The 27,507-nt window shown below is 43.8% G+C and overlaps 2 pseudogenes; both read right to left on the reverse strand.

Moving 5' to 3' along the window:
* Window positions 1-2,595: 2,595 nt before the first annotated feature.
* On the reverse strand, window positions 2,596-2,811 carry LOC143810878 (U2 spliceosomal RNA; annotated as a pseudogene).
* Window positions 2,812-13,282: 10,471 nt separating this feature from the next.
* Window positions 13,283-13,492, reverse strand: LOC143810980 (U2 spliceosomal RNA; annotated as a pseudogene).
* Between the last annotated feature and the right edge of the window lie 14,015 nt (window positions 13,493-27,507).

Genomic DNA, 27,507 nt, shown 5'->3' on the forward strand with positions numbered 1-27,507 from the left:
CCAAAATTGCTGCTCTCCTACTCGCTTTCTTACAAACTCTCAAATTTTGCGAAACAATAGAAAAACCAATACTGAAAAAAAAAACAGTGCAAAAAATTACCATAAAATTACACACATTACACAAAAAGCCCTTGACAAAAGTCAAGACTCACAGAAAGGGAAAAAAAAAAAAAACAGATCCACTGAGCTTTCATTCTACCCAGTAGCACCATTGTCCTCCTCCGCCATTCGGACTGAACAGCTTGTCTCTGAATCACTAACCCCTTCGTGCTCACTCCATTTTTTTTTAGCTGGCCCAACTTTCCTCTGAGGCATACTAGTGCATGCCTCATCACTTTCCCCATCCTCCTCCCTCTGACACTTCTTCCCACCCCTGTCCTCATCTGAAGAAAACCCTCCAATATTCTGAGGATCTGAGGGGTGCACAGGGCTCTCAGCTTCAGAAATGTCATCATCTTCTTCCTCATCTTCTTCCTGATTTTCTTCTTTATTAAACCCCTTCTCTACTTTTTTTGCCGCCGACCAAAACTCCTTATCTTCCTTCTGTTGTTTTTGGGTATCACTCATAGAACCACAGGGTGCTAGCACAATGTCCTCTGGAGTCACAGAGCATCTTTCCTTCTCCCTCCTTTCCTCTCTCTCCATTCTTTCAGATTCCTTCCTGATAGTCGCCAACCTCCTCCTCTCTCCATTCACTCTCTGAGCATCTAGGCGCCCTCCTCGGACAATCCTTATACATGTTGTCAACACTACCACACACGTCACAGGTCTTAGCCATCGGGCAATCACCAGCCATATGCCCCTCCTTCTTGCAGTTTCGGCAACACTGCCCCTTCTGGCAGTCTGCCTGGACATGTCCAAAAGAGAAACATCTCCTGCAAAACAGAGGCTGCCCAGGGTACGTGAGGAAACCCCTATGCCCTGCCACAGAAAAGTTAGCCAGAGGGTGTCTGAACCCATCCACACTGCCAGGATCTCTTCTGAACCTTACACGATACTTATATCAACAATTGAAGATTCCCAAACAGTTCACTTGCTTCTCTCCCTTTGAAACAAAGACACAGTACTGTGAAAGGAAGCTCTCCAACAATGCAGGTTCAGTAAAGGGGTTATAGACAGTGATAGTCACCTGCCTTTCCTGAAGACCAAACAGTGGCTCATATTTGACTTCCTTCAAACAAGGATCTCCAGCATGATTCCGAAACCACTCATAGACATTCAGGCAATAATGCTCCGACATAAAAGTAACGTCGTAGTTACCTTGATTAGGGAACTCATTGATGCTATAGATGTTCTCCCGTTTTCCTCCAGCCTTTTCCTCAATAAGGTCATGAACAATAAAGACCACGCTGTTCCTTGCCCGGATAGATGGCTCCAACGTCACTCGGATGGTGTTCTTCACGTAACTCATCTTCAAACCTGTCAGTACAAACTACCACAGAAAAACAGAATTCTCTGTAAAAGGGTTTGGATTCCTCCAGAAAACCTCGCACCTATCAGGCTGCAACCAAATGATCGCAGCCAAAAGGCCGAGAATCAATAACCATAAATCGTTTCGCACTTGTGCCACACCAAAGCCTAACACTGATACCCTTTGGGGAGATGGAGCAAAAGGAGGAGGACATTTTAGCAAATCAGACGCCTTCACAAATGACAGTTCTGCTGTTTGTTCAAGCTGTGAGCCACTCGTTTTTAATCTGCATAACTCCACCTATTGTAACCCTCCTCCCCTTTGTTCCAAGCCTTTGTTCCAGTGTGCACTACTGAGTGCCAGGAGGAGGTGTGCGAGAGGGAAATTCAAAAAACAAACAAGCGAGCAGCTGTCTTCCCTTAGCTCTCCTGATGCCGGGTATAGACCCTGCTGCCTACCTATCACCATGCTGCCCGCCACAGCTCCAGCAGTAGACTGAAGATGACTGCCACCGCACTGCTTTTTATAGGCCAAGGGCCCACTGTGACACATGAGGGTTCCAGCCCATTGTGACACGTGAGGGTTCCAGACCATGGCCAAGGGCCCATTGTGACATGTGAGGGTTCCAGACCATGGCCAAGGGCCCACTGTGACAAGTGAGGGTTCCAGACCATGGCCAAGGGCCCATTGTGACACGTGAGGGTTCCAGACCATGGCCAAGGGCTCATTGTGACACGTGAGGTTTCCGCACGCAGATTCTATCTAATGCAGGAAGCGCACCTGGTTGCTAGAAAGCAGAAACGTGGTATGTATGGCAGAACTACTCATGGGTTACTTAAATTTAAACACTATGTACTGATAGCAAGAGGCCTAACTTTGTAGATGGTCTATTTGCAACACTGTAACAAAGGCCAAATACGTGTCCACATCTTCACACGCCGGTTGCAACCAGTAAAGAGAGACTGATTGATTGATAGATTTCATATTGAACGCAATACAATGCTTGATATGCATAGGTGCAAACAATGCACACACAAAATGTTGCAATTGGTCAAGTTAAATCAAGCAAAATGCATTTGGCATCTAAAATGTGCAACTTTGACCCTGAAAAGAATTCACATAATGGGTTAAAACCCAACGTGTGCTGATTTCAATTCAATCTGTATTTGGAAGCCAGATCAGAGAAGGAGTGCACTGTTCCTGAAGATACTGCAATAACGGCTCAATGTGTGGACTGGACAGAGCAAGCTCTTTTTCCATCTCCCTGTTCTAAAAATCCATTTAATATATGGTCCCCAAATAGGAGACGTATCAGATATTAAATTGATAAGAACAGATGCTGCACTTGATCTTAAGTGGCGGCGGCGACGACGATTTCAGCCAAAACGCCGAGCAGCGATAACCAGATATTGTTTAGCACTTTCACCACACCAGGGCCTATCACTGATTTTTTTTTATTATTATTATTATAAAACCACTAGATTGTGGCCCGATTCTAATGCATCGGGTATTCTAGAATATGCATGTCCAGAATATGCATGATTCCAGAATTTGCGGCAGACTGTGCCCGTCGCTGATTGATCGAGGCAACCTTTATGACATCATCGTCGCCATGGCAACCATTATGACATCTACGTCATAGAACTTAACACAATTGAATGAAATTATGAAACAGATCATCCAAATATATAAACCACATTACATGAACTGTAACTGTATTTAAATAAATCATCAGACAATAGAAGGACATTGACACTATAATATATTTATTAACAATATCAAGCCAAAATATTTTTGTACACCACATTTCTTGTGAATACCTTTTGACTACCTATAAGCAACTTTCCTTGTAAAGGGGTAGGAAGAACTTGCACCTTGACGTTGGATCTCATTTTAACTCTTGAAAATGCAACGTAGAGTTGTCCATGACCAAAAACGGGCTGCGGTAGATATATGCCAACACGGTGTAGAGTTTGACCTTGTGACTTGTTTATTGTCATGGCAAAAGCTGGTTTTATTGGTAACTGTCAACGCCGAAGCCTAAATGGAAGACCGGTGTCCGAAGGACATAAATCAATCCATGGAATGAACACTTCATCTCCTTTTGCTGATCCAATGATCACTCTTGCTTGAATGACGTGAGAATGGAGTCCAGTAACAATAAGGCGAGTTCCATTACATAGACAATTTTTCGTATTTAGATTCCGCAGCAACATTATGATTGTTCCAACTTTCAGTTGAAGTCTATGGGATGGCATTCCTGATGGCGTAAGACTATTTAAAAACTCAACTGGATAATGCTCTCGTTCATCTTCATTGTCTACATCCACTGAATCATCACTTTTATACAACTTATACTCACCAGGCATTCTATCCATCACCTGGGAATTTAGCAGAGCCACGTCATCATTCTTGGGACAGAGAATTGCATGAGAAGAGGCCCTCTCAACACTGCTTTGGTCGTTCACATAAATTTCAATGCATTGTCCAAAAACATCAGTTACGATGCAGTCAGTGCACAACATGTCTTCTGGTATTTCAATAATATCTTCTCCAAGGTTGTATTCGTTGCTAAGTTCACCGTTGCCAAGTTTAAGAAGCCAGTTGCTATACTCTGGGTCCGAAGATCGCATATTGTTAATTAGTTGGAGTTTATTGAACTGTTTCCAAAGGTCAGCCATTTTTAAGCTGGACTCGATAACATCTGTTCTTGTTCCATTTGGTATGACTGGAAGGCATTGCCTAAAATCTCCGCCAATGACAAAAACTTTACCTCCGAACGGAATTTTATTTTTTTCAGCAACATTTGTAGTCATTACTTCACGCAGAAGTCTGTCAATTAAGCTCAAAGCATATTTGGGTGCCATGGTGCACTCGTCAAGTATGAAAACGTGGATATTTTAACAGTCTTCCTGCAAATGTGTCTTGTTTTATTCTGGAAATAGAGATTTCATTGACTGGAAGTGGTATCCCAAAGAGTGAATGGATAGTGCGACCTCCTCGTAAAAGGTTTGCTGCAATCCCTGTTGTAGCCGACGGCAATACGACTTTTCCCAACCCTCTAACGTGATGCATTATAACTTCATAGAGGTATGTTTTACCGCTCCCTCCTGGACCGTCAATAAAGAAACATTTTGGCCTTGCATCTGCTTGGTTTTCTATAGCGCTCACAATAGTGTCATATGCAATCCGTTGTTGTTCATTTAAGGAGTTTGTCTTCTCTGTTGCCAACAATAATTCGTAAGCTTCGTCATACTCTGGAACTTGTGGAACTTGAATGGCAGGCTGGGGCAAATTAAAGTCTGAAAACATTTTTCCATGTAGTAGTAAGATATTTTGGACATCTTGCATGGCATAAAATTCGCAATTTTGACAACTTCCACTTCTGTTGTGAAGACGTAAGCAGTAGTCCTCGATTAGATGTTCTTTAAAATTTGTCCAAAGTTGAGCTGGATTTGTAGGCGGTCCAAATACACAGATGTAGGCAAACAATTCACGAAGTTGCTTAGGCATATGTAGGGTAACTGCATCTTCTAAAGTAAGTTTCCACACAGTATCATCCAATAGAAGTCCTAAAGCCAAATCTGCAGCTTTAAATGTATCGTGCAATACTCCGTTAATTGTTTTCAAATCGTCATAAGTTTTAGCTCCTTTGATATGTAGTAGTAACAGCCGAAGGCAATATCTTTCTTGATCCTTGACACTAACAGTATACATGCGTCCAATTATTCTGCTAACTCCTCGTCTTGGATTCCAAGTTTTATTCCAAACGTAATGCTCTGGAATCTCTCGGTACAAATACTGCCTTGCGTTTTCGTCACGTTGGTTCAGCAAAAACCATTCCATTAATGTTGATGTTGTGCTTAAAGTTTTTGAGACATCTTTGACTTCAGCATCTTCAAAGAAATAAAGCTGCTGTTGATTTGGTAAATGAATAGCTAAACGTATAATGGCATGGGACTGTGAATGCATTGGAAATGCAAATATCCTCCAAGCAGCTTCTGGAGCACTGACATATCAAAAGTTGATGATTCATCGTGATTGACTGTTTTCTGTTGTATTTCGATGTTAGCTTTGTCATGCCCCTTGTAGATGTACTTGAAGAGATATTTTACACTTTTTATTTAAGCACAGACTTCTATGTTGATGTGACAGTTGTAGCATTTTGATAAGTACGGGTTGTATGGGACTATCCATGAGTTATTTATAATTTTATTGTTGCAAGCAATGTTATCAATGTGCTGTTGCCGGTAGGATGGGTAGCCATCCAAGTCTTTAACAGTGTGCTGTTTCAACTCCTTTGGAAACCCTTTTATACACTTTCCGTTTTCCATGTATGGACTTTTTGGATTAGCTACACTGCATGGGCCATGAACCATATGAGAGACTACAATATTATACAGTTCAGGATACTTTTCTTGGTTAGTAATTTCAGCCCACACTATATTGTCGATTTCTTCCTCCGTACGAATCTTGGAATCCATGTCTAAGATAATTAGTATATGCGCATGTGGGAGACCTCGTTTCTGAAACTCTATGACGTGTACCATTGCTACGACTGTTCCAAAAAGCCCATTTTTGATGTCTTTCAAAAGGCTGATGAGTTTCAGTCGAAATACGCGTGCGACTAAGTCCGACCTGTGTTCTACTTTTTGCCAGGGTTCTAGATTTTTGGTAATTTCTGGCCATTTAGGATTACAGGTCATTGTCACAAAAATGTCAGGTGTTCCAAACTTTGTTACTATTGCCATTGCATCTTGATAACGCTGTTGCATGTTGCGGGGGCTACCTTCAAACGACGACGGGAGGATTACTGTTTTTCCAATTGGAATTCCCTTTTCAATTGATTGTTTTTGCAAATGTTCTTGAAGAACGCAGTAGTCTTCAACTTTAAGTTGTTTTTGGTTCATTCTTATGAAATTTAGATGATTAGCTTCAATTTTAACATATGCGTCAACTAAGTACTGTTGTGTCAGTTTCCCACCGTTTAAAATAGGATTGAAGTAATTTCGGACAGACAGATGAAAACTGTAGTATTGCAGTTGTGTAATTCTTCTTGAAGTTCCTTGTTGGTTTAAGTTTTCATGCCACCCTTGTTCACCTCTTGGAAAGAATAGCGGATACAGAAGAGCATCAAGGTTGCTGTGCAAAATGCTAATTCGTTGTGTCTTAGGAACCAAAGGGTTGTTTTGGTCTGGCTTAAGATGGACTAATATATCCCTTTGAAAAGGAGGTTCTCCATCATCGTTTTGAAAAACAACTGCGACCTCACTTACACGTGGTTTGTTGTAAAGTCGAGGATTCTGTTTACGTTCTTGTTTAATGGCCATGACAATAGAAGGCATTTCAGTACCATTTTGTATAGCCCTCTGTTCCTCCTCAGCTTGAACGTCTTTTAGCATGCGATATGCGGCAGCAAATGGGCTTATTTTTTTGTAAATGTACAGCAATTTGGTTCATCAGTTCAGCATCACATTTTTCATTTTCTTTTAGGTTCATCCTTTGTTCTGTAGCCTCATTTGTATCAACGATGTATAATTGTGCAAATTTTGGTGGTTGTCCTATTTCTGGGTGAAGTGTTCCAGTGCGATGGTAGATCTGGCCGTGAATTTTAAAACAATACGGTCCGAATCCAGGGGGCGGTGCAATGTTGGCACCGAATGAAGCAAACGCATGAGAACTGTTGATGCTTCTGATATTTTCCATAAAATTTCTACTGTGTTGATGCATTCCTTTCATTAACTGCTCAAACAGATCTGAGTAGTGAGGTCTCGGTAGCATAACTTTTCCTTTTTGGCAGCATTGAGTAAACTGATTGTCAGATGGTTTTTCATCAATGAAATTCAGAGAGTCGCATTTAGAGAAAACTGCATTCATATTCCCACAGTAGTGCTCATGAATTGTACTTTCATTGTTCATTGTTACATAATGTGCAAGTTGTTGAATATTGTCCTGGTCGTGCCTTAGTTGGTAGAGCATTCGTTTTTTATGAATTTGGCGATCATGTTGTTCCTGTCGTACAACAGTTTGTTGTGGTGTCTCCGGTTGGCGACGGTGTCTGTGAGATTCCACGTCCTGGGCTTGTCTGGCGGCAGTTTGTTGTGGTGTCTCCTGTTGGCGACGTTGTCTGTGAGATTCCACATCCTGGGCTTGTCTGGCGGCAGTTTGTTGTGGTGTCTCCTGTTGGTGACGTTGTCTGTGAAATTCCACATCCTGGGCTTGTCTGGCGTCAGTTTGTTGTGGTGTCTCCTGTTGGCGACGTTGTCTGTGAGATTCCACATCCTGGGCTTGTCTGGCGGCAGTTTGTTGTGGTGTCTCCTGTTGGCGACGTTGTCTGTGAAATTCCACATCCTGGGCTTGTCTGGCGTCAGTTTGTTGTGGTGTCTCCTGTTCCCGATGTTGTCGTTTTCTTGCTGCTGCTGCTGCTCCTTTTTTGTCATCCTCATTGGCATATTTTCGTTTACGACCCATTCTAAGATAGAAACACAGGGAGATGCCACCCATACAGAGAGACGCAGGCACGCACCCTACACAATGGCGGCACTTGACAGCAGTGGAGGACAATGATGATTCCAGAATTCGCGGCAGACTGTGCCCGTCGCTGATTGGTCGAGGCAACCTTTATGACATCATCGTCGCCATGGCAACCATTATGACATGTACGTCGATACTGTGCCCGTCGCTGATTGGTCGAGGCCTGGCGGCCTCGACCAATCAGAGACGTGGGATTTCCAGGACAGACAGACAGACAGACAAAAACCCTTAGACAATTATATATATAGATTCAGGTTAAAAGTAACAGTCCTTCCTGGTCTTTTTCTCCTAACCAAGGAAACAAGATCAAGACTCCACTTTAACTCATCATTTGGTTTTTTGGTTTTTTTACTTTAATTAGTCAAAAGAAATAAAATATAGTCATAAATAAAGCAAATAACATGCATAAAAAGTCCCAAAACTAACATTAGTTACTTCACTTAAAAAGCCATACCCCCTTCAACTGCAAGCCGAGCCAACTCCTCCATCTGATTCGACTGTATAAAGGAAGAGGCAGCAAGATCTGCCTCCACTAAATCTCTCAACTTCAAATCTCTGTCTATCTGCCCTAATACTCTTTGCAACTTTAAGGAACAAAGCAGGAAGATACAGCAATGAAAAATCAGCTGTCCTCCTTACAACCAAGGCTGGAACACCCCTAGAGGGCACTTCCACAAAACGCGCTTCCTCCTTCACCTCCTCCTCCATGGTTTCCACATTAGCATCTTCAACCTTTTTTTCCACCACAATTTCCTTTACTTTCTTCACCTTTATAGGCTCTTGAGTACGTAACATAGACCCTTCACCCTCTTTCCTCTGTTCCTTATGACTCCCTGGACAATCCTTAAACAGGTGAGTGTCAGCCAAACATAAGTTACACTTCTTCGTCTCTTTAAAGTCCTTTGCTGCATGACCTTCTTTCTTACACACATGACATACCTGTTTAACACAGTCTTCTCTATCATGCCCATACCGCCCACAATTCTGGCAGAATCTGGGCATCCCACTGAAGAAAAAATCACCATTGGTTCTACCAATTTTAAACCGTGCAGGGGGAACATACATCTTTCCCTTAGCATCCACCTTGAACTGCACCAGAAACTTCCTTTTAGATGTCCAAAACCCATATTCATTAAGTATTTTCCCTTTCCGGATGACAGACCTGCAATATAACTTCAAAAAAGTCACTATATCACTTTCTTCAATCAATGGGGAAAACATCTTCACAATCACCAGTTTCTCTCTGGAATTATAGTGTGGAATCACACTTATCCCTTCCAATCGTTTGTCCTTAGAACCAAGCATCCTCTTCAAATACATCTCACAAATACTTTTTCCAGCAAACACAATGTCATACACCCCTTTCTTGGGGTAATCCATAACTAGTGTTGAGCGATACCGTCCGATACTTGAAAGTATCGGTATCGGAAAGTATCGGCCGATACCGGCAAAGTATCGGATCTAATCCGATACCGATACCCGATACCAATACAAGTCAATGGGACTCAAGTATCGGACGGTATCCCTGATGGTTCCCAGGGTCTGAAGGAGAGGAAACTTTCCTTCAGGCCCTGGGATCCATATTAATGTGTAAAATAAAGAATTAAAATAAAAAATATTGATATACTCACTTCTCCGACGCAGCCTGCACCTTACCAAGGAAACCGGCAGCCTTCTTTGCTTAAAATGCGCACGTTTACTGCCTTCCGTGACGTCACGGCTTCTGATTGGTCGCGTGCCGCCCATGTGACCGCGACGAGACCAATCAGAAGCCGTGACGTCACGGAAGGCAGTAAACGCGCGCATTTTAAGCAAAGAAGGCTGCCGGTTCCCTCGGTAAAGTGCAGGCTGCGTCGGAGAGGTGAGTATATCAATATTTTTTATTTTAATTCTTTATTTTACACATTATATCGATCCCGATACCGATTCCCGATACAACAAAAGTATCGGATCTCGGTATCGGAATTCCGATACCGCAAATATCGGCCGATACCCGATACTTGCGGTATCGGAATGCTCAACACTATCCATAACAGCTAAGGTATCCTATACTTTCACCTTAAATAGATCCAGGATGACTTCCTGCATGATGAACCGAAAATCCTTAGCAGCTCTGAAGTTCTCATGAACAAATAGCATCTTCCACTCTCGCAAACTCCGGTACAGACTCCATCTCCTCCTTCCGGGTCTCTGAAGTAGATGCCATCCTCCACAGAAACAATCTTCACTCCTACAAGAAGAGCAAGACGATTGCCTCTCGTTGCCCAGGGACTAAGCCAACTCCCCAATAGCAGCAGGGGGGTGAAGCCCCACGGGTAAGTGAAGCAATCCCCACAGACCAAGGAGCCGGGTACCCTGAGCACCTTAGGCCAGACCAAGCACAGCAACTATAAAGCCACTGCACTTGATCTTAGCCAAAAGGCTGAGCAGCGATAACCAGATATGGTTTAGCACTTTCACCACACCAAGGCCTATCACTGATTATTTTTTTTAACCCATTCAGGTTAACTCACAGCAAAAATACGACCAATATATCTCTGCCGTAAAAACTTCATCATCATGGTTCATCTCTTTAATTCACCATCCAAACATACAACAAAAAATATAACACTCAGGTATAATACCTAAAACCATTATCATAAGCATGAACCCCAACCCATTCCAATACCATAGGAACATCCTCACCCTCAAGAGCTCTATTCACACGATCACATAAATGTTCTGGTATTCTATATTTCCTAAGAAAACCAATTCTATCCTTGAGTATCTCTTTTTTAACATTATCCACCAAAAAAATCAAACGCTTCTCCGCAATTTCCTAAAAAGTTGATTAAAATATTCATTGTTCTTTCTGAGCTCTTTTCCTTGCTTCTTTACCACTTTCTCTTTAACTTCCTCCATAGTTTCTTCCATTTGACTTACTCCTTCCATTTCACTTTCTACCTCTGATCCCTAATACACTAAAATTACTGTTTTAACTTCAGACTCTTCCTTCTTCTTTTCCTCTACTTTTTGTCTACTTACTTTCACCTTTCTTTCCACCACCAACACTTTTTCTTCACTTTTCTCTTTTTCCTCAGAAACAGTAGTCACTTTTACTTCCATCTCTTTCAGATTTTTCTTCCTATTTGGACAATCCTTAAACATATGTGTAATATCTTGACACAAATTACACTTCCTGTAATTTTTACAATCCTTTGACTCATGATCTTTTCCTTTACAAAAACCACATATACCACCTGCACAATCTTCTTTTTCATGCCCATATCTTCCACAAATTCGACAAAACTTAGGCATACCACTGAAAAAAAGTCTCCATTTACATTACCCAACTTAAACCTTCCCTGATGATCCTCATTAAAACGAACCAAAAACTTCCACTTTGAAGTCTAAAAACCAAATTCATTGAAAATCTTTCCTTTTGGCATTACGGAAATACAATAAAATTTCAAAAAAGTAATGATATCCTCCTCTTTTACTAACGGAGAGTACATTTTAATAATTACCCATTTCTCTTTAGGAGGAAAGTGAGGTATGACCTTCATTCCCTCCATCCTTTTATCCTGAGTCGCAACCATTCTTCTTAAATATTCTTCAAATAAATCTCTATCCAAAAAAACAATGTCATAAACTCCTCTCTTAGGATAATCCATAATTGCCAAAACCTCTTCTGTCTTTACCTTGAAAAGATCCAGTAGAATCTCACGCATCACATACTGGTAATCCTTTTGAACACGAAAGTTCTCTTGCACATGCAGCCGAATGGAATTCTGCACTTTAGTAAACCCAGGCACATCCTCCGATCCTCTATCCTGTGAAGTTGCAGCCATTTACCTCACAAAAAGTCTTCACTCCTCAAAAAGACCCTTCAACACCGAAGTGTCAGGTAAGTGATTGCCTCTCGTTGTCCGGGGACTAAGCCGACTCCCCAATAGCAGCAGGGGGGTGAAGTCCCACTGGTAAGTGAAGCAATCCCCCCAGACCAAGGAGCTGGGCACCCTGAGCACCTTAGGCCAGAGCAAGCACAGCAACTATAAAGCCACTGCACTTGATCTTAGCCAAAAGGCCGAGCAGCAATAACCAGATATGGTTTAGCACTTGTGCTGCACCAAAGCCTATCACTGATCCTTCATGCTAGCCAAAAGGCCGAGAAGCAATAACCAGAAATCGTTTTGCACTTGTGCTGCACCAAGGCCTAACACCGATACCCTTTGGGGAGATAGAGCAAAAGATTGCCCTGAGGAGGACATTTCAGCAAACCGGACGCCTTCACAATTACAGTTCTGCTGTTTGTTCAAGCTGTGAGCCACTCATTTTTAATCTGCATAACCCCACCTATTGTAACCCCCCTCCCCTTTGTTCCAATGTGCATTACTGAGTGCCAGGAGGAGGTGTGCCAGAGGGAAATTGAAAAAACAAACAAGCGAGCAGCTGTCTTCCCTTAGCTCTCCTGATGCCGGGTATAGACCCTGCTGCCTACCTATCACCATGCTTCCCGCCGCTGCTCCAGCAGCAGACTGAAGATGACTGCCACTGCACGGCTTTTTATAGGCCAATGGTCCATTGTGACACGTGAGGGTTCCAGACCATGGCCAAGGGCCCATTGTGACACGTGAGCGTTACAGACCATCGCCAAGGGCCCATTGTGACATGTGAGGGTTCCAGACCATGGCCAAGGGCCCATTGTGACACGTGAGGGTTCCAGACTATGGCCAAGGGCCCATTGTGACACGTGACGGTTCCGCACGCTGATTCTATCTAATGCAGGCAGCGCACCTGGTTGCTAAAAAGCATTAGAATACTCACACAGGTGGAGATAGGCAGCGTATTCAAGATCAGCACAGACACAAGTTTTCCTTTCTTTATATACATATACACCAGATTTAAAAGTCAGTGGTCCACAAGAGGGAGACAATGTTTTGCAAAAGAAATCATGCTGTCACAAACGTGGTTTGTATTGCAGAACTACTCATGGGTTGCTTAAATTAAAACACTAAGTACTGATAGCAAGGGGCCTAACTTTGTAGATGGTCTATTTGCAACACTGTAACAAAGGCCAAATACGTGTCCTCATCTTCACACGCCGGATGCAACCAGTACAGAGAGATTGATTGATTGATTGATAGATTTCATATTGAATGCAATACAATGCTTGACATGCATACATAGGTGCAAACAATGCGCACACAAAATGTTGCAATTGGTCAAGTTAAATCAAGCAAAATGCATTTGGCATCTGAAATGTGCAACTTTGACCCTGAAAAGAATTCACATAATGGGTTATAACACAACTTGTGCTGATTTCAATTCAATCTGTATTTGGAAGCCGGATCAGAGAAGGAGTGCACCATTCCCGGAGATACCGCAATAACGGCTCAATGCGTGGAGCAAGCTCTTTTTCCATCTCCCTGTTCTAAAAATCCGTTTAATATATGGTCCCCAAATAGGGGACATATCAGATGGTAAACTGATAAGACCAGATGCTGCACTTGATCTTGAGTGGCGGCGACGACAACAACGATTTCAGCCAAAAGGCTGAGCAGCGATAACCAGATATGGTTTAGCACTTTCACCACACCAAGGCCTAACACTGATCCTTGACCCTAGCCAAAAGGCCGAGAAGCAATAACCAGAAATTGTTTCGCACTTGTGCCACACCAAGGCCTAAGGCTATGTGCACACGTCAGGATTTCTGTCAGAAATTTTCCTGTCAAAAACCGGAAATTTAGCGTTTTTTTTAACCACGATTTTACCGCATTTTTGATGCGTTTTTGACGCGTTTTTTGTGCGTTTTTTCCAAATGCATAGAATTGCGGGGAAAACGCAGAAAATCCGCAAAATGAATGAACATGCTGCATGCGGTTTTTTTTTTCGCGGAAAAAAAACGCACCATGTGCACAAAACATGCAGAATGCATTCTAAATGATAGGATGCAGAATGTATGCGTTTTTAATGAGTTTTTATAGCTTTTTTATCGCGAAAAAAACACGAAAACACCTGAACGTGTGCACATAACCTAACACTGATACCTTTTGGGGAGATGGAGCAAAAGATTGCCCTGAAGAGGACATTTTAGCAAACCGGACGCCTTCACAATGACAGTTCTGCTGTTTGTTCAAGCTGTGAGCCACTCGTTTTTAATCTGCATAAACCCAACTATTGTAACCCTTCTCCCCCTTTGTTCCAAGCCTTTGTTCCAATGTGCACTACTGAGTGCCAGGAGGAGGTGTGCGAGAGGTAAATTGAAAAAAACAAACAAGCGAGCAGCTGTCTTCCCTTAGCTCTCCTGATGCCGGGTATAGACCCTGCTGCCTACCACCATGCTGCCCGCCACTGCTCCAGCAGCAGACTGAAGAGGACTGCCACCGCACTGCTTTTTATAGGCCAAGGGCCCACTGTGACATGTGAGGGTTACAGACCAAGGCCAAGGGCACATTGTGACACGTGAGGGTTCCAGACCATGGCCAAGGTCCTATTGTGACACGTGAGGGTTCCGCGCACAGATTCTATCTAATGCAGACAGCGCACCTGGTTGCTACAAAGCATTAGAATACTCACACAGGTGGAGACAGACCCTGAAAATAATTCATATAATAGGTTAAAACACAACTTGTGCTAATTTCAATTCAGCCTGTATTTGGAAGCCGGATTAGAGAAGCCGGGTTGCTTTTTTTTAATTTTTCCACCCATCAAACCCAAACTTCACCCCCAATTAGGACACTCTCTTGGGGTACTTTACAACATATTCATGCTCTTCTGGGGTGGAAGAAGGGGAAAAGCTTTCCCAGGCTTCTGGAAGTGTCCTCGGTACAGCTCCAGTGCTTTCCCTGCCTGGAAGTCTGACACATTTCTGAAAATTTCAAAGTATGAAAATCTGTTTTTTGGCTCAAAATTCAACTTTACACCCATAAATCACAAACTTCACCCCCACTTAGGACACTGTCTTGGTGTACTTTACAACATATTGACTCCCCTCTGGGGTGGAAGAAGGGGAAATGTGTCATTTGTTCACAAAATCAGTATTTTCCCCCAAATTTTCTATGTGTCAATGACTCTTCCAGAAATCCTTCCCCAGGGCCCTGGACTTGTCCTCAGTAGTGATGAGCGAGCACTAAAATGCTCGGGTGCTCGTTGCTCGAGTCGAGCAAATTGGAATACTCGGGTACTCGTCCAGAACAACGAGCCCAATGTAAGTCTATGGGAGACCCGAGTATTTTTACCGCGATCCCCCCTAGGGGTCCTTTTAAGGTCTAAAAACGTGTGACAATGATGGAAACACTGCTCAAATGACACAGGGTCCTCATGGGGATCGCACCTGGAATAATTCTTGACCCCTAGTTCACAGCTTTAATCAATGTTTCCCGAGATTCATGCCATTTTTCCCGGTGCCACAAAAAACACATTGAAACGAAACCAAAACAGGATTTGCTGGGAAATATGTCAGGGTATATCCTTTGCAGGTTAATGACTTGCCTGTAAGGACAAATATTTAACCCCAGACTGAAAATGTCCTACCCCACTTAGGCTTAGTTCAGACGCAGCGTTTTTGAAGCGTTTTTCAACTTTAACATTGCTTTCAACCAATACAAATACATTCACTGGGAAATGTCATTGTAACATTTAACATCCCTAGCTGGCCATGTGGTGTGTGACACATAAGCAGACCCATCTTGTTTCATTTATGAAGGAGGGACTCTTAAAGTCACAGAGCCTATTTTTACTGGTGCATCAGGCTGCATTAATCTTCTTAAAGTGCCATTATTAAACAGTGGGTCTCCTAAGCTGTTGTAGCCTATACTGTGAGTGGATGGGCTGCCAAGAATTACGACGCACCACAATACCCCTTTCACAAGATGTCCAGGGGGGACTCCTGAAAAAGTGTTACTTTGAATTCAAGGCCTGCCCTTCTAGCAATTCTTATGCAGCCTATTATGCCTTGGAACCCACATACTGGATGGGCCCAGGAAAATCCACTTCACAATATGCATTTTGTACTCCCATACTCCTTTGTTTTACACATTGGCATCAAGGCCAGCCCTGCTGCATAGTCATATGCACTCCATTAGGCCTTGGAACCCACATACTGGATTGGCCCATGAAAATCCACTCGTATTTTTTAATGGTATGATGGTTCCCTCTTTGCAGAATTATTTACAGGAGAATTTGGCAATTTTATTTGCCATGTTTTTAACACTAAGGTTCAGATACGGCTTTAAAAAAGGCTAATACTTGCAATACAACACAATTTTTTTGCAAACTACAAAATTCAAGGAATAGTATGATTGCATAGTGTGAGTGTGTACACTTTTACATATGTTAACAAACAAAGGTTAATAAGTACAGTACAGACCAAAAGTTTGGACACACCTTCTCAGTTAAAGATTTTTCTGTATTTTCATGACTATGAAAATTGTACATTCACGCTGAAGGCATCAAAACTATGAATTAACACATGTAGAATTATATATTTAACGAAAAAGTGTGAAACAACTGAAAATATGTCTTATTTTGTAGGTTCTTCAAAGTAGCCACCTTTTGCTTTGACTGCTTTGCACACTCTTGGCATTCTCTTGATGAGCTTCAAGAGGTAGGCACCGGAAATGGTTTTTACTTCTCAGGTGTGCCCTGTCAAGTTTAATAAATAGGATTTCTTGCCTTATAAATGGGGTTGGAACCATCAGTTGTGTTGTGCAGAAGCCTGGTGGATACACAGCTGATAGTCCTACTGAATACACTGTTAGAATTTGTATTATGGCAAGTAAAAAGCAGCTAAGTAAAGAAAAACGAGTGGCCATTATTACTTTAAGAAATGAAGGTCAGTCAGTCTGAAAAATTGTGAAAACTTTGAAATTGTCCCCAAGTGCAGTGGCAAAAACCATCAAGCGCTACAAAGAAACTGGCTCACATGAGGACCGCCCCAGGAAAGGAAGACCAAGAGTCACCCCTGCTTCTGAGGATAAGTTTATCTGAGTCACCAGCCTTAGAAATCACAGGTTAACATCAGCTCAGATTAGATACCAGATCAATGCCACACAGAGTTCTAGCAGCAGACACATCTCCACAACAACTGTTAAGAGGAGACTTTGTGCACCAGGCCTTCATGGTGAAATAGCTGCTAGGAAACCACTGCTAAGGACAAGCAACAAGCAGAAGAGACTTGTTTGGGCTAAAGAACACAAGGAATGGACATTAGACCAGTGGAAATCTGTGCTTTGGTCTGATGAGTCCAAATTTGAGATCTTTGGTTCTAACCACCGTGTCTTTGTGCGACGCACAAAAGGTGAACGGATGGACGCTACATGCCTGGTTCCCACCGTGAAGCATGGAGGAGGAGGTGTGATGGTGTGGGGTTGCTTTGCTGGTGACACTTGGGGATTTATTAAAAGTTGAAGGCATACTGATCCAGCATGGCTACCACAGCATCTTGCAGCGGCATGCTATTCCATCCGGTTTGAATTTAGTTGGACCATCATTTATTTTTCAACAGGACAATGACCCTAAACACACCTCCAGGCTGTGTAAGGGCTATTTGACCAAAAAGGAGAGTGATGGGGAGTTACGCCAGATGACCTGGCCTCCACAGTCACCTGACATGAACCCAACCGAGATGGTTTGGGGTGAGCTGGACCGCAGAGTGAAGGCAAAAGGACCAACAAGTGCAAAGCATCTCTGGGAACTCCTTCAAGGTTGTTGGAGACCATTTCCGGTGACTACCTCTTGAGGCTCATCAAGAGAATGCCAAGAGTGTGCAAAGCAGTCATCAAAGCAAAAAGTGGCTACTTTGAAGAACCTAGGAAATAAGACATATTTTCAGATTTTTCACACTTTTTTGTTAAGTATATAATTCCACATGTGTAAATTCATAGTTTTGATGCCTTCAGTGTGAATGTACTATTTTTGTAGTCATGAAAATACAGAAAAATCTTTAAATGAGAAGGTGTGTCCAAACTTTTGGTCTGTACTGTACATATAAGGATTAAATAAATATAGTGATTACGTATATATGAAGATTAACTACATACAGTATACTTAGATCATCACCAAGAGGCCTTTAAACATCATCCGTCTGGAATATCAGAAAAGCAACACCAAGACAGAGAACCCCTGGGAGATTACCTACACAGCATGGGCATCCCCAATTATGCAGGTATCCGCACACTGTACATGTACAGGTACCCCAGTTTTGGCATCTATCTTAGGCCATGTGCACACGTTCAGTATTTTTCGCGGTTTTTTCGCGTTTTTTCGCTATAAAAACGTGATAAAAATGCGAAAAAAATGCTAACATATGCCTCCTATTATTTACAGTGTATTCCGCATTTCTTGTGCAAATGTTGCATTTTTTTCCGCGAAAAAATCGCATTGCAGAAAAAAAAGCAACATGTTCATTAAAAATGCGGAATTGCGGGGATTCCGCACACCTGGGAGTGCATTGATCTGCTTACTTCCCGCACAGGGCTGTGTACACCATGCGGGAAGTAAGCAGATTATGTGCGGTTGGTACCCAGGGTGGAGGGTAAACAAACATGAGCACTATGCACTATGAGCATTGTCTGTCACATCTGTAAATGTTTTACAAGAAATGCAGCTATGTGATTGTCTGAGTGCATTCTGTATACAGTATTTTAATCTTGTTTACAAATCTCCATTTGTATATTCACCATTTGTACATTTGAGGCAGCCAAAGCTATGGCTCTCAAGGAGAGAAACTAATATAGTGGACAAAGCTATATTTTTAATGAACTACTGAGCCAAACTAACAGCATTGCTTTATCAAATTTATATGAAGTGTATTGTGTCCAATGTGAGCAGCCAGGCAACACAAATAGGAGCTTTTTAAGGGAGCTCTTTAAGATACACAAATGTTATGATTAAGTCTTTTCCAACAAGGATGTGGTTTCACCAATGTGGGGTACCTTTTTTAAAAATATACTATTGCCATCACGGCCTCCCTTGCCCAAACTTCACCGGCCTATAACAGTACAAAGCACGTTCACCCTGGTGAATAGTGGCAGTTAAAGACGTAACTTTTCAGGAGACAGAGTTAAGAATTAGGCCAAATGTAGTGGTGTGTGTCTCTGAGACTTGTAATGCAGTGCATGATCTGCCAAACAATTCCTCAATGGGGGTACCTTTTTAAAAATAGACGACTGCCATCGCAGGCCCCTTGCCCAAACTTCACCGGCCTATATCAGTACAGAGCACGTTCACCCAGGTGATCTAGTTGCAGGTAAAGGACACATTGCAGGAAAAAGACTAGCGCCATCACAGGCCCCTTGCCCAAACTTCACCGGCCTATAACAGTACAAAACACGTTCACCCTGGTGATATAGTGGCAGTTAAACAAGTGACATTGCAGGAGACAGAGTTAAGAAGTAAGCCCAATGTAGTGGTGTGGGTCACTGAGACTTAAAATGGAGTGCTTGAGCTTCCAAACAATTCCCCAATGGAGGTACCTTTTTTAAAAATAGACTAGTGCCATCGCAGGCCCCTTGCCCAAAATTCACCGGCCTATAACAGTACTGAGCACATTCACTCTGGTCATCTACTGGCAGTTAAAGGACATATTGCAGGAGACAGATTTAAGAAGTGGGCCCAATGTAGTGGTGTGTGTCTTTGAGACTTGTAATGCAGTGCATGAGCTGCCAAACAATTCCCCAATGGGGGTACCTTTTTTAAAAATAGACTAGTGCGATCGCAGGCTCCTTGCCCAAACTTCACCAGCCTATAACAGTACATAGCACGTTCCCCCTGGTGATCTAGTGGCAGTTAAACAAGAGACATTGCAGGAGACAGAGTTAAGAAGTAAGCCCAATGTAGTGGTGTGGGTCACAGACTTAAAATGGAGTGCATGAGCTGTCAAACAATTCCCCAATGGGGGTACCTTTTTTAAAAATAGACTAGTGCCATCACAAGCCCCTTGCCCAAAATTCACCAGCCTATAACAGTACTGAGCACATTCACCCTGGTCATCTAGTGGCAGTTAAAGGACACATTGCCGGAGACAGACTTAAGAAGTAGGCACAATGTAATGTAATGCCCAATTCCCCAATGTGGGGTCCTGTTTTTACTAAATAAAATAGTGCCTTCACAGCCCCCGGCCCAAAATTCACCGGCCTATAAAAGTACAGAGCACGTTCACCCTGGTCATCTAGTGGTTCTGGATGATGAGGATAAAGAGGAGGATAACCATGCTTATCTGTTATAATTCCACCAGCGGCACTAAAAACCCGCTCTGACAGAACGCTAGAAGCAGGGCAGGCCAGGACCTCCAAGGCTTAGAGAGCCAGTTCATGCCACCTGTCCAGCTTGGATACCCAACAATTAAAAGGCACAGAGGAATCACAGAGGACGTTTGTACGATCATCAAGGTACTCAATCACCATCTTCACAAACATTGCACTGCTTGTGACTGCACCCCTTGCCTCTTTGCTGTCACGATGGGAGGGTCTGAGAAAACTGTCCCAGAACTTTGCCAATGTTCCCCTGCCTGAGCTGGATTGCACTTCTGTCTCTCTCGCTTGGACTCCTTGGTTGCGCTACAAACTCTGACATCTGCTGCCAGCATTCTCACATGGGAATTTTCTAAGTAATTCTGCTACAAAGGCCCTCTGGTACTACAAAATTTTAGTACACTTCTATGCCTCTGGTAGAAGAGATTGAAAGTTCTCCATGTAGCATGTTTCCAGAAGTGTCACCAACCAGAATTGAGTGTCACCCAAAATGTTTATAATGCGAGGGTCACGTGAAACGCAGCACAACATAAAGTCAGCCATGTGTGCCAGCCTGCTAACAGGCAAGACTTCCGTGTCCTCAGCAACAGGATGACTGACCATGCAGTCCTCTTCCTCCTCAACCTCATCCTCCTCCTCCCTGTCCTCAGGCCATCCCCACTAAACAGACAGTATGACAGCTGTGTTTGTAGTACCGTCTATAGCGCATGAAAGTAGCTCCTGTTCTTCCTCCTCCTCATTGACTACCAATAAACAATGAGAAGACATGAGGCTGGGCTGAGTGTAATCCCCCTGTATGGTTCTTTGCTCCATGTCCTCGTGCTCTGCCTGCAATGCATCCTCTTTAATTGTGAGCAGAGATGTTTTCAGAATGCTGAGAAGGGGGATAGTGACGCTAATTATGGCATCATCGCCGCTCACCATCTTGGTGCAGTCCTCAAAGTTTTGGAGGATGGTACATATGTCGGACATCCATGTCCACTCCTGAGGTCTTATGTCTGAACTGAATATCGACAGCCTTGTTGATGTTGGTAATCAACAACTGCCCTCTTCTGCTCACAAAGCCTTTCCAACATAAGCAGCGTAGAGTTCCAGCGTGTGGGGATATCACACACCAGCAGGTGAGCTGGAAGCTGCAAACAATGCTGAAGCACGGCAAGGGTGGCTGAAGCAGTAGCTGACTTTCTAAAATGGACAGACAGACGGCATACTTTAACTAGCAGATCCGGCAGCTCTGGGTAGCTTTTCAGAAAACGTTGAACCACGAGTATAAGCACATGGGCCAAGCAAGGTATGTGTGTGAGCTCACCTTGCCTCAGAGCCGCCACCAGGTTACGGCCTTTTTCATACATGACCATGCCTGGCTGTAGGTTCAGCGGTGTCATCCAAACATCTGACTGCTCTTTCAGTGCTATCCACAACTCTTCTGCATTGTGCGGTTTGTCACCTATGCAGATTAGCTTCAGCACAGCCTGTTATCGCTTGACTGAGGCAGCGATTCAGTGCTTCCAGCTTCTGACCTTGTGTGAGGCCTAAGGCAGCAAGGGAATACAAAACAGCGCAGAGAGGAAGGCTTCCAACCCCACCTGGCTAGGGGGATTCCTGAATCGCTTCCAAGCCGGCCGGACCACACTCGCACCTGTGATCCATACCCTGGACTGTGACTGCCTTACACCAGTAAAAAGGTAAAGAGACTACAACCTTGTGTCCTCTAGTTCTTTCTGGCACTACACCCTCTTTATCTACTACACCGGGAGCCCTGGGGACCCAGCTTCACCTGTGAGAAGCCATAACATCACCCCAGTGGTCCCGTTTAAGCAGCATCGGTCATCCCTGACCGAATACCACAGGTGGCGTCACAAATATTCTCTATTCCACAACCCCTTTAAAGACCTTCCCTTTAATTTGGATGCCCAGGGCCACAGACCAGGTTGCTGCCACTGTGACCACCCCTTTAACGACGACCGGACCCAGTACCGAGTACCCATAGACCCTGGCGGGCGCTCCACAGGAGCACCTCCTAACTGCATGGGCACCATTAACTACACAAGTACTGGGTCACCCCCAGACTGGCCCCCTGGAACAGGAGTAATATCCAGGAAAAATGGCTCAGAAGAAGGTGGTCTTACCCATCTATCCTGAATCGATGGGCGGGGAACCACCACGGTGCAGGGAGACTACCGTACACAAGATGAGATGCAAATAACAAAGGGTACATTTATTGGAAGGCAAGGAATGGAGTGGAAGAGAAAGGTGCAAACAGGGGTATGCAATGGCAAAAGAAAATTTACAAGAGTTGTATTCTTTAGCTGGGCCGTCAAATAGCATGGTGCTCCAACTATTACAGAATTAATATACGTACACAAGCAAATGCAAACAATAAACAAAGAATGATGCTACTCTACGTATAGCCTGCCTGGCCTCTCTAAGCAGGCCACACGGCTGCCGTGTTCTGTCTGTTGAAGCCTACACTAGGCCCTGACATGTGCACAAAACAGGAACAAACTCATGGTGATGTTGGGGACTCAGATCCAGTCCTGGGGTCCCCAACATTCTAGTAAGGTGGTGCACACGGCTCTCTGCCAGCTCCATGAAACGTGGTCTTCTCCTTGCTTCTGTGTCCAGGAGGTGCTCCTGAAACCTGTAAATCCCTTTTTCGGTATCTTTGTGGCTTCTCAAACTAGCACAGGAAAGCCACCCTTGCTGCACCCGAAGAGTCTGTCCAATTTCACGAGTCCACTCTGTCCCAGGCTGTGGGTCCCCTTTCACAGCTACAAGCACAGACGTTCCCTGCAGCAGCTTTTGCTCACACACTCTAAAGGCTCAAGCCCTCCCCTCAACACGGGGCAGTTCATTCACACAGTCTATTGCAGGGGGGAGCAGAACATTCCATCTCACCAGACAAGGGGGTGCTGTCTCTTAAAGTGGCAGCGTGTTTCTTACTCTCCATAACAGCACCACCCCCCCTACAGTCCCACAAGCGTCTATTCACACGTATAGCCAATGACATGGCAGCCTCCAATGACTCTGGAGTTTCGTACACTGCAAAAGCATCTTTTAACCTTTCAGTGAGACCTTGACAAAATTGGCTTCTAAGAGCCGGATCATTCCATTTGGTATCGTTTGCCCACCTGTAGAATTCAGAGCTATAAGCCTCCACTAAACAATAGCCTTGCTGAAGGCAACGCAGCCTGCATTTATCAAAGGAAATTCGATCAGGATCAACATAGATACGGGCCAAAGCCCCCCAAAAAACCCTCTACCAACTGGAGACAAATAGAACCCTGTGGCAAAGAAAAAGCCCAGGATTGAGGATTGCCTTGTAACAGTGAAATCACAATTCTCACTCATTGCTCCTCATCTCCAGAGGAGTAAAGACAAAGTTTAAAATGCAATTTACAAGCTTCTTTAAATACAAAAAACCTACCTCCTGAAAACCTGTCCTGGATGGCAATTTTGGGTTCAAGCTAGACTGGTCTACCCACAGAGTCCCCCACAGTAGGAGTCTGCAACCACTGCCATTGCTGCTATACCTCAGATCAAAGATCAGTCACTTCCAGAGACAACCTCAGCAGCTGTTCTGTCAGCAGAGAAACACGATCCATGAACACGGTAAATGAAAATAAAAAAAAACACACACACCAAAAAACACACACACAATAAAACAAGTGTCAGGTTTTTTATTTTTTTCTCTTATAAATGTGTACGGCTGGTGTTAATGTCACACAGGGTGAGGGAGAAGCTAGGTGAACAACAACGGGAAGAAGGAGGGGGAGCCCACACACTAGGAAAGGGGGGTGGAGACCCTTAGGCTTATGTGACAACACCTTGCCTGCCCTAAACGTCTCTAAATAAGTTCCACACCTATTGCCCAGCAGGAAACTAATCCCTGTCTGCCCCTATGATAAGCCCTGGATAGGGAGGGGACAGGGTAGGCGCTAGTCAGCCCCCACTACCATGAAAGACAAAGCAGGAAGACAAGGGAATACACTTAGCTTAAGAGGACCCATGAGAGTTCATGCCAGTAATCCTCCAAGGGTGTGTCAATAAGCAGCAGAAGGTGGAGGTCGCTGCTAGGTCCTAAAGGTAGAAGGATATCACTCCATACAGATATGAAAATCAAGAAGGTACTTGCATAGCCAAGCGCAATGACCTTCTACAGTCAGATCCAAAATGACTGTCTGTTGCACCTGGCACACCCGTGACATTAAGACACCTAGAAAGAGTTATCACACCTATGGATATGGGGGGCGAAATTCTATACCTGCTTGGCAGAGAAAATTTAAGGGTACACAAGGAATGTCAGCCCTGTAATGGTACTGATTATGCCTCAAATGCTAAGAAACTGGACTTGGGATGGGTAGTCATAGAAAATGTATGCTTGAACAGGAGTTAACGCCTTTAAGACTTACATGTACGGGGATGGATGCAAAACCTTCTGCAAGCCACGTCCGTATCATTACTAGGTGAAAGAAAAGTCTACAGACCTCATACAGCTTCCTGACACCATTCCTTCCCTCTATGCTGTCAACTTGGGAAGATCAGTGTTTCACACAACTAAGGATGACAATAAAGTAACCTTGTCTGTACAAGATAGAGAATTTGTCAAAATAATGGACAGCGAGTTCTTTAAAAATCAAACCAACCACTGGGTTTCTCCCTTACCCTTCTGAGCTACCAGGGTAAGGCTCCCAAACAATTGAGAACAAGCTTTGTCCAGATTCAACTCTCTTCAGCGTACACTAAGCAGTTAGCGCGTTAAGTGGAGCCAGCCGAAAACAGACATGCCAGACAGGGTTGTTGGGTCGATCTGCTCTGGATCTGTTGGTTCCTATCAATCAAAAGTCCGAAAATACTGCACCAAGGCTCTGATCTCGAGAGATAGACAAGAGTCTCTTTGGATTGGAGCAACAAGAGAGAAATTAGGTAATAATTGCAAATAAAGGTGAAACCGGAACTTATAAACCTGGGTCAGCGCCGTCACGAAGTAACAAGCCTGAGACTATCTGGATCATCACCAATGACCTCATCTGGGACCTAATCGTGCCCTCGGAGGAACCCACCAGCCTTTCCATGATCATGACCAAACAGGACTTTTGTCGCATTAAGGACCGGGAATGAGTCCTGACCAAGGTGGAGTGGGATGAGGCAATGCAGGCAGTGAAAGAAGAAAAAGAGGCAGCCACTAAGGCAGCTAATGATTGGAAGAACATCTTGAAACAGGAGGAGATGCTCCGCAAGAAGAATGAGAGCAGAATACAAGAATTAATAATGGAATTTCTGACAGGGAGTGTGCTCTCCCCCCAAAGATAATTACTATTCAGCTTTTTGGTTTGCATATATTAGCAAATAAGGACTGTATTTGTTTGTTACCTGCTAAATGTATTCTCTTGCTGCTCTGCCCTCTGCTGGTTAGTATTTGCTTAACGCTTACACTTGTTCGTTCCGAATAAGTTGGTTCAAACTGGGAGTTGCTTCACATGGCCATTGATGGGTCACTTGCTCTAGGCAGCCATTTTATAGCTAGAGTTGCTGTGAGACAGGGACCACTTGCGCTGGGCTTATGAAGTTATCAGTTTCAGACAAGCAACAACTGACATCAGTGGCTTCAGAGAAAGTTACAGAATCATACTGACATGTATTATTTCTGTATCTGGGTTTAAATAAACTAAGTCTTGAATTGTACATATTCTGTGGTTCTATATTCGAGTCTACGAACACTGAGTCTGCGCTGGTCCAGTTTGATCCTCATCTTGCATACGGAGGTAGGAAAAAAATCAGTCAGCTTCACCTCCATTCGCCTTATGTAGAGACAGAACATAAACTCATGACTCACCGCCATCTTCAACTGCTGTTGACTGTTGCTGTGATTGATGAGTCATATAGGGAAAATTGTCCTTCTGTTTTTACATAGAGTTTAGAAGGATTCAACTGGTCAGTTTTTAATCACGTGATTTCATAGACCCAGGGCCGGCATTAGGGGCAGGCAGAGTAGGCAGCTGCCTAGAGCCTCCACTACTCCAGAGGCCCCCAGCCAGTGTCATGCCACCAATAGCGGCACACCATGTGGCTGCTATGGGACCCGTGAGTAAGAGGGGCCTGGTGCCGCCCCCTCGCATCGCGCATTCAACTTATCGCCATCATAAATGCCAATACAGTTGAAAGCAGTGATGGAGGAGAGAGCATCAGATGACGCTCCGTCTCCAGTCATTCCCCTCTGCTCGTTACTCAGTGGGCACACAATGATGTCACTTCATCGTGCGCCACGCTGTGCCAGCAGTAGAGCTGATGAGACCATAGCAGAGCCTGGAGCAGCGGGGGAGTGAGGAGGAGAGGTGAGTATTGTATATGTGTATGCTTTATACTGTGTGTATGTGTATGTATGTGTATATACACACATGCTCAAAATTGTTGGTACCCCTCATTTAATGACAGAAAAAACCATAATGGTCACGGAAATAACTTGAATCTGACAAAAGTAATAATAAATAAAAGATCTATGAAAATGAACAAATGAAAGTCAGACATTACTTTTCAACCATGCTTCCACAGAATAAAAAATAAATAAATAAAACTCATGAAATAGGCCTGGACAGAAATGATGGTACCCCTGAAAATAATGTGACAAAAGGGACATGTTAAATCAAGGTGTGTCCACTAACTATCATCACAGGTGTCTACAATCTTGGAATCAGTGAGTGGGCCTGAATATAGGGCTGTAACAAGGTGGCATGGGGTGGTAGTAGCGGGCGAGTCTACTACGGCAGAGTCAGGGTACACCCTGGCACCTTGTACAGAAATAGACAGGACAGACGCAATCCCAGGCACAGCCGCAGTCCAACAGGAAAAACAGTTTAATAAAAGAGATGAATAGAGTGCAACATCAACTTCCTGCTCTCTCCCTAACGACGTACACGGCCGTACCCACAGCAGCCACGGCAGCAGCCAAAAGAGGAGGTAGTCCATATGCCGAAATCTGGACACTTATAGTCCCTTCGGTGGGGCACATACGTAGTCCTGATGCCCGTTTCACTGCCCATGGGTCCAGGGCAGCAGTCTTTATTTTCCCCTCCTCGGGTATAGTCAGCTCCTGGTTACTGGAGAGCACCTTGCCCTGGCTGTAACAGGAACTTCCCGTTCCTTTTGGGGCTATTAACCCAACCCCCTGAGTTAACCCCTTCTGTCCCTTCCTCTAACATGTGCAAGCAAACATGACACAACAGTAATACAATACAAGTTAAGACAGTACAGAATAAAAGGGACATCACACATTGTATTAACACTTATATGAAACATTGCAAACACAGCACATTAATACATATCAATACA

The sequence above is a fragment of the Ranitomeya variabilis genome, chromosome 2 (genome assembly GCF_051348905.1).
Source record: "Ranitomeya variabilis isolate aRanVar5 chromosome 2, aRanVar5.hap1, whole genome shotgun sequence".
NCBI classification, from domain to species: domain Eukaryota; kingdom Metazoa; phylum Chordata; class Amphibia; order Anura; family Dendrobatidae; genus Ranitomeya; species Ranitomeya variabilis.